Source organism: Sturnus vulgaris, chromosome 7 (genome assembly GCF_052056855.1).
Source record: "Sturnus vulgaris isolate bStuVul1 chromosome 7, bStuVul1.hap1, whole genome shotgun sequence".
NCBI lineage: Eukaryota > Metazoa > Chordata > Aves > Passeriformes > Sturnidae > Sturnus > Sturnus vulgaris.
This window is the reverse complement of record NC_142249.1, coordinates 4,186,480-4,194,225: the sequence shown is the minus strand read 5'-3', so window position 1 is coordinate 4,194,225 and position 7,746 is coordinate 4,186,480.

The window sequence follows — 7,746 nt, the reverse complement described above, 5'->3', positions numbered from 1 at the left end:
TGAAGGTTGCACTGCCAGGACATTTGGCACTCCTGTGTCTCCTGCCCCCCGAGCTTTCCCCATCCTCCTGCAGCCTTGCTGGAGGTGTAGCTTTCCTCTGAAACCAACCAAAAGTATTAATTTTTTTTTTCTCTTCCAGTGAATATATTTATTATCCTTTTCCATTCTAAAGAACATGGGCGACTCGGGGTACACAGGACTCATTTCTCTTTCCCCCCTTCCTACCTTGCTTACTTTTGCTATTTTTCCCAGGGATTTACGACCACGATCCAGTTGTTACTGGAGCCAGGGGAAGGGCTACGTTGCCTCAGGATTTACAGCTCCGGGCGTGATGCTCCAGTGCTGGCCCTGGAAGGACAAACTCGGGAGCAGCAGGCGTGACCAGCCCCGCCGGAGGAGGATCTTTGCGGGGCATGGGGAGGGATGCCTGGCTCGGGTCAGGTTGTTCTGACATTGCCGGGGCAGCGCTCGCATCCCGCAGCTCCTGTGATTTGCTGCCAGCGCCTCGTTAATGGGCTGAGGAGACGCACATCTCCCTTTCCCCAAATTTTAATTGCTGGACAACGCGCAGGCAACGATGTCCCGGGAGAGACGTTGATTTGTTTATTTGTCCTGCTAATTTTTTTGGGGGTGACTCCCCCTTTTTTGGGTTTGTTCTGGAGCCTCGTGGTTTTCTGCAGAAAGGGAGCTCCAGCTGTACCTCTCGTGCCTGGGTTTGCCAGAGGAGAGGCAAACAAACCACTGTGGGTCTGTGTCCAAAATGAAGAGATGCGAGCACACCAACCCAAACTTCCTGCCACGGAAAAGCTATCAAGAGCCCTCGACTGCTTTGAATCCTGTCCTGATTAGTAATGATATTTTTAATTGAAATTTCAAGGTTCATTACTGAATGCAGATTAATTAAATTGCGAGGAGAGATAATGAGAAATGTTCCCTTTGGAGCGATAAAGGAGCACACGTGTCCTAGCAGGACTTTCCCAGCCCGACCTGCTGCCCATGTCCCCAAGGAGCCTCTCCCAGGGTGGAAAGCTGCCGTGGAGAGGGGCTGCATCCCCCTGGCTTCAGCACCAGGCATGGGGGCAAGCTTGGCACCCTCTGAAATCAGGCCAGCAGCATCTCCAAGTCAGACTTGCCAGGCTTTTTTCCCAGTTCCTGCTTGGGGAGAAGCTGGAAACCTCTGGGTTCCCCCGTGGGAAAGGTTAATTGAAAGCTGAGTCTGGGAGATTTCCCACCCTGCTCTCGGGGGACTGGGAGATGTGCTGAGCTGACTGGGATGTCCCCAGGCTTGTGCCACCCTCCTGTGCACCCACAGCAGGCCAGGAGGCCAGCGAGTGTCCCCATGGCTCCACTCCCCCTCTCACAAAAGTGGCGTCTGTACCCTCGGGAAGCTGTGGGCTCGAAGGAAGCTGGGCTGGGGCTGTTTTGGGGATTTTAGCCAGCCCTTCTTGCCCTAAGGCAAAGCCCTCCCGGCTGTGCCATACCTCTGGGAAGGAGCTGATGGCAAACACTTCCCAGACATCTGCCTGTCTGTCTCCTCTGGAGAGCTCAGGTGTGCTGGGATGGGCGTCCAGAAAACCTCTGGGGAACCAGGACTGTGGATGCTTGGAGTCCTCAAGTCTGGGGAAGTGACTCCCCCTGATCCTGTGGAAGGGGCTTTCTTTTGGGGTTTTCCCTTCTGCCCCCTTGGTGAAAAAAAATCTTGGTGAGCCCTGCTGGGCCTTGGAGAGCTGGATGTCTGTGGTGTACTTGCTTTTTCAGCCTCAAAAATTCCAGCCAAACGGGGACAATCCTACCATCCCTGATCTGCAAACCAGGCAGGAAAGGTCTGATGTCCCTCCCTACGGAGCTACAGACAGATGACAAATTTCTTGCAGATGTTTGATGGTCTGGTGGACACCTCCATGCTCCTGAGGGCAATGTGGGACCTAGGATAAACCCCAGTGTGTGGCACAGCAAATGTCAGCCAGGCTTGTCACTGTCACCAGAGGAGGGAGTGAGCACCAACACAACCTCCACGAGGTCTGCGTGACTTCTGTACACCACATATTTTCTGGAGAGGTCTGTGAAAATTAGAGAGCTTTAATTGGGCTCATCTGGACCCTGGAAAAATCTCTCCCGACTGCAGGAGGATGGAGCAGATAAAACAACACTGGAGATATTATTTCCTGGAAGCTTTTCTATTTCTGTCAGCTCTTACTTGCTAGCTCTGCCCTCCCTGGGGGATGAGCTCTGCTTTCATACACTAGTGGGTTTTTATTTTGGCAAAAAAAAAAAAAAAAAATTGTGGGTTTTGGCAGAAAAAAGAGACAGTACATCAATGAAGAGGGGAAACCAATTTTTTCCCAAATGCTTCAAAGCTACCAGTTAAGGGTTTCCAAAAAGCTTTGGCATGGAGAGTAAGTGGATGCTAAAAGAGATGGGAATTGGCTCATATCCTGCACAACTTTCATGAGTGCTTGAAAAAGCACCCGAGTGTGTTTGTGTAGACCACTGTGCTGGAGGCTCCCTGCTGAGGGACAGGGTTGTGTTATCCAGATTTTAACCCAGCAGCTCCTCAGCACTGCTGGGTTCCGCTGGGAGCAGGTTTTTAGGGGAAAAGGCAGGAATTGGTGTGTTTTGGGTGGGTGAGCAGCAGGGTGACCCTGTCAGGCCCACAGGTTTTAGGGGAGCTCCACGCCCAGCTGGTGATGTGAGTGGGGTTATCCGGCCAAAAATATTTCCTTTTTTTCCAGTACTGGTTTATTTCCAGCAGGCTGACTGAGCTTGGGATGCCCCAGGGCTAAACTCATCCCCTGTGTCCAGGCAAAGCCAGGGATGCTGCTGCACCTCCTGCCTGTAGGGCCAGCAGAGAGACAACCCCCCTCCTTCTGGAGAACCCAAATCCCAATGTTTCCTGTTTTTTTTTCAGCTCCCACCAAGCAGCATTTCTTACCTTGTGGGGTTCTGCAGTTCTTTAGTCAATATTCCAGTGGGAGGGGAACCGGGCAGGGCTGGGGTTTGCCAGTCTGGAGGGGGAGGCTGATGCCTGCCCTGGGAAATCTTGGTGTAAAACTGCACCTCCCCCATCCAGAAGGGAATAAGGATGGACCTGAGGCCCTGCAAAGCCCTTCCCAACCCTTGTCTGGGGATAAATAACTGCACAGGCATCACTGCCCACTGCCACTGGGGGAAAAAAACGCCAAAAGCACCTGGAGAACAGGTGCCAAGACGTGTTTTTTTTTCTGTGTGCTGCCTGAAAAGCTGCAGAGCAGCCCTGAATCTTGGCATGCTGCTGAAGATCCCTCGATCCTGGGATGCTCTTGAAGATCCTGTAATGTAGGATGCAGTAAGAGCACAGCCTGGGAGTGCACTTTGCAAACAGCCAGCCCAGTCCATAACACTTAGGCTGAGTAGGAGACTAAATAAAGATTAAATGGAGACTGATGTTCCCATTTGCATCGGCAAAGGTCTTGAGTATCTTTTAGCTGCCTCGTCTAGGATAAATCCTGGGTGAAGGCGCTGCCTCACCAAGCCCTGAGCAGTTTTTATCCCCAAGCTTGCCTTGTTTCCAGTAGACCTCTTAATTACAAGGAATTAAGAGTTAAACAAAAGGATGGCAGCGAGGAGTGGGTTGGATTTGTCAACAATTGGCTGTGACAATTGGTAAAAACCCCATCTAGCTTGTTTGTGTATCCTTAACCCCAAATTTTCCAAGCCGAGTCTCTTGCTGTTCAGCCAAAGTGGAGTCTTTTCCTGGGGAGGTATTATTGGGATGAATCCCTGCTTTATTGGCAGAGTGAAATGCCACAGTCCTCCCTTCCACGGGAATTTGGTGTTTGCTTTCTTTAGAAACCCCTGACCTAAATGGTAATTACAGAATTTTGAGAATTGGCTGGAATGAAAAAGAGAAAAGGGGAAGGTTCTTGCTTGTCCTGACACACTTTATTTTCCTCCTCAATGCAAGGAAAACGAATGTGGAAAGCCCAAGTCTGAGTTTTGCCTTCCCCTCGTGCTGACATCTGGAACAAGATGCAAATGCACATAAACAATTGACCTCCAAAACCCACAGAATCAGGGCAAATCCCTCACAAATCAACAGAAAACTTCCCCAGCCTCCGAGAGGAGGGGTTTGGCTTTGAGGGGAGACCTATCTGGTTTCTTTGCAAACCCTCTTCTTCCCCCTCTGCCCGTGAAAAAGCACCAGCCCAGGGAGATATGATAAACAGAGAGAGCAGAGTGAATTGCCAATTAAATGCTCTTTAAAATTTAATCTGAACATTAAACCCAGCAGAGAGCTGTGCTGAGGGCTCTGCCTGCTGCTGACCCCGCTGCCTGTGGGGCACAGAGGGTCCCAGGGAAAGGGGCCGTGTCCCTGGTTTGTAGGGAGCACAGCTGGCTGGGAAAAGGGATCCATGAACGGATATTGGGGAGAAATCCTTCCCTGGGAGGGTGGGCAGGCCCTGGCACAGGGTGCCCAGAGAAGCTGTGGCTGCCCCTGGATCCCTGGAAATGTCCAAGGCCAGGTTGGACACTGGGGCTTGGAGCAGCCTGGGACAGTGGAAGGTGTCCCTGCCCATGGCAGGGGTGGGATGGGATGGGATGGTTTTTAAGGCCCCTTCCAACCCACACCACCCTGTGATTCCATGGTTCTATGGAAGCTGCTGTATGATAACCCAAACAAGCCTAGAGACTCGAGCTGGCAGGGAGTAGCTGCGGATACCAAAATAAAGTCATTTTTGGAAGCAACAAATCTTCCTTTCCAGGAAGATTCTCATTCCATAACCATTCCTGGGCCCTGGGAGCTGGAGGGGTGCAGGCAAGGACACAGCCCCAGCTCAAGGCCGGGAATTCGCTGTTTCCACCCATTTTTTTTTCGCTGCCGCCGCCGTGATTTTTAAGCCGCGCCGTTCGCAGTGTTGTTCTCCTGCCATTAGATGTCCCTGTGTCCTACACGGAGCTCAGGCAGGAGGTCACTCCCGGCGGACAAAGGTCACCGAGTCGGAGCAGGGCACAGATGTGCTCTAAGCGCGGTTTGCAGCTCCTGCCTGCGAGGAAAACACCTCCTCCTCCTTTCCCAGCGGGAGAGGCTGGGAGGAGCCGGGGCATGGATGAGCTCGGGTGGTTCTGCATCCCGGCCACATCCAGCGGCAGCAGGAAGGATGGATATTCCGAGCTCAGCCCTCTGAGAGAGAGGACCGTGCTCTGACAGCTCTCCAGGGATACCGGGAGCAGAGCACGCCCGTCTGTAACCGCGCAGTTTTTTTGTTTTTTGGTTGGTTTTTTTTTTCCCACATTTGTAATTGCAGCTTTTTCCCCTTTTGGTTGTTATTAATGTTGTTCGTTTCCTCAAAAATTGCATCTGTTTAGATGTTAATTGAGTTAATTGTTACCATTCAGCAGCTGGAGCGGCAATTTAGCACCTGCTAATAAAGATGCCGGGTTTGGAGCTGGGTGACAATGACCGTGTTGGAGGGTGGCTGCGGTGCCAAAAGCGAGGGGATAGGGTGGAGGGATGCGCCGGGGGGCTGGGGCACGGTGTCAGCTTTGGGAGTTAGGGGTCGGTGGAGAAGCGGTGGAATCATGAGGAAAACCCCCTGAAGAGAAAATACAGGTGCACTGTCCCTCTCCCAGGGGAAGGGGTGCAGCAGCTTCCTTGTGCTGGGCTGGCTGGGTGGAATCCAGCGGGGGCAGAAATGGGATAAAGGTGGACTGACAGCACACGTGAGGACACCTTTCACCAAGGGTTTTCATGCGACAGGTAAAATTCCCAGGGAATGGAGAGGATGCTGCTGGAGCAGAGCCGCTCAGGGATGAGTGGTGGCGACCACAGCGAGCAGCGTGGCCTGGCTGCAGATTCCCAAATGCTTTTTCCTTCTTTTCACTCTAAAATCGTGCCACGCCATGGGGCAGGTGGGCTCTGACTCCCTGATGTCTTGCAGCCCATCCCATCAGGTCTGGTGGCCCCGGAGCCACCCAACAGCTGCCAGAGCGTGGCCCCATCCCTGCACGGTGGGGCTGCTGTGCTGGCAGAGATGGATTTACAAGAGGATAGGGAAAACCCTCTCACCCCTCCCAGGAGGGTGAGCACATCCCAGCTCGCTCCTGCCTGGAAGGGGTTCATTAGGTGCCCCAGACTGTAATCAAGTGCCGATGAAAATCTGTTGGATAGAGGTTTAAAAAGAAGGGCAGGGCTGCAGCAAGGCTTTGGGGGCTGTATTGTGGGGCTGTGGTGACAGCAGGGGCTGCTGATGCTCCTGGCATGAGCCAGAGGTGAGGAGTCCTGTTGGGTTATTTAGGATGGTAGGAACAGCTCCCTGGGAAAGATGGGACCTGCCAGGGAGGGAGGAGGAGATGGGCTGATCCATGGGCTCATCGGGAGAGTGAGGTTTGGGGAGTGCTTGCCACTCGGTGTCTCAGAGGGTGTTTGCCTGGATCCTGTAATTTGGGGACATCCCATAGTGATTTTATTTTATTTTATTTTATTTTATTTTATTTTATTTTATTTTATTTTATTTTATTTTATTTTATTTTATTTTATTTTTAATTCCAGTTAGCTTATTTCTTGGGGATCTGGTTTCTGGATGCCTGCACTGTTGCCTGCTGACAGGTGTGGATGGAGTGTGGCTTCCTTGAGACTTCCAGGAGGCCAAGGAGAGGGTAAGAGCAAGCTCAGCCTTGGGCCATCATGCTACAACCCCGCCAGGCTGAGAGGGTTTTTTAGTGTTAAAGAGGTGACCCTGCAGCCCAATGCCACGAGTGGTTTGGGTTTTGCTTTCAGGAGCTGGCTGACCTACCATGCCTGCGTTTTCCCACCAAGGGGAAGGCATTGGGCTCCATCTCAGGGCTGGAAGACCGATTGTTCCTCTGTGGTTCTGCCACTGGGTGTTGGCACTGGGCATGCTGAGGACAAGATGGTGGATTTTAATGCTCCCCAGCCCCTGGCATTCCAAAACCTGGCACGAAATCCCTGCTTATGTTTAAATAATCTGTATGTTTGAGGAAAGGATTATGAGTCAGTAGGGGAGGCAGTGCTTTCTGTCTTTCCTGCAGGGAGATGCAGAAGGGAGTCCTTGGGAAAAGCAGCTTGCTGGAGAGCAGGAAGGGCAATCCAGGGATGCTGGATGTGAGAGAGAGCCAGGAGACTGCTGCTCGCAGAGGCAGGGGAAGAAATAATAGCGAGAAATAACATTTAATTACTCCTTGTTCCCACCAGTGTGGGAGAGGAGAGCTCTGGTGCCTGATGGAAAGGGACCGTGCTCTGGCTGTGGCTGGGTGTTGTTGCCCAGGTGCAGAACCAGCCTGAGGAATGAGGGCTGGAGCGTGCCTGAGACTGCAGGATGGTCACTGCCCTCCCTCCAGCGGGGGGAAATGGAGACGGGAAAGCGTTGATGAAGTGTGATGGATGTTAGCGATTCCGGCTGCCCTGAGCGAGAGCAGGAAACACCGGACCTATTGGTGCCACCCCGGAGAGCGAGGGGCCGGTGTTCAGCGCAGAAACAGAGATGATAAACTCAGGCTGGACTGACGTGGGATCATCCTGAGCTGGGAGGGACACGCGAGGAGCACGGGCAGGACACGCACGCCTCACAGAGGTGTGAACCTGGGGCTGCTCCTGCTCGAGCATCCCGCACGCCTCAGCCTGAAATCCCATCCTGTCCCTGCTCGGAGGGAAAGCTCCTCCTTGCCTTGTCCTTGCCTGGCTCCTGCTCCAGCTAATTGGCACCTTGGCATTGGCGCAGAGACGAGGCAGCCTCGGCGCTGGCGAGG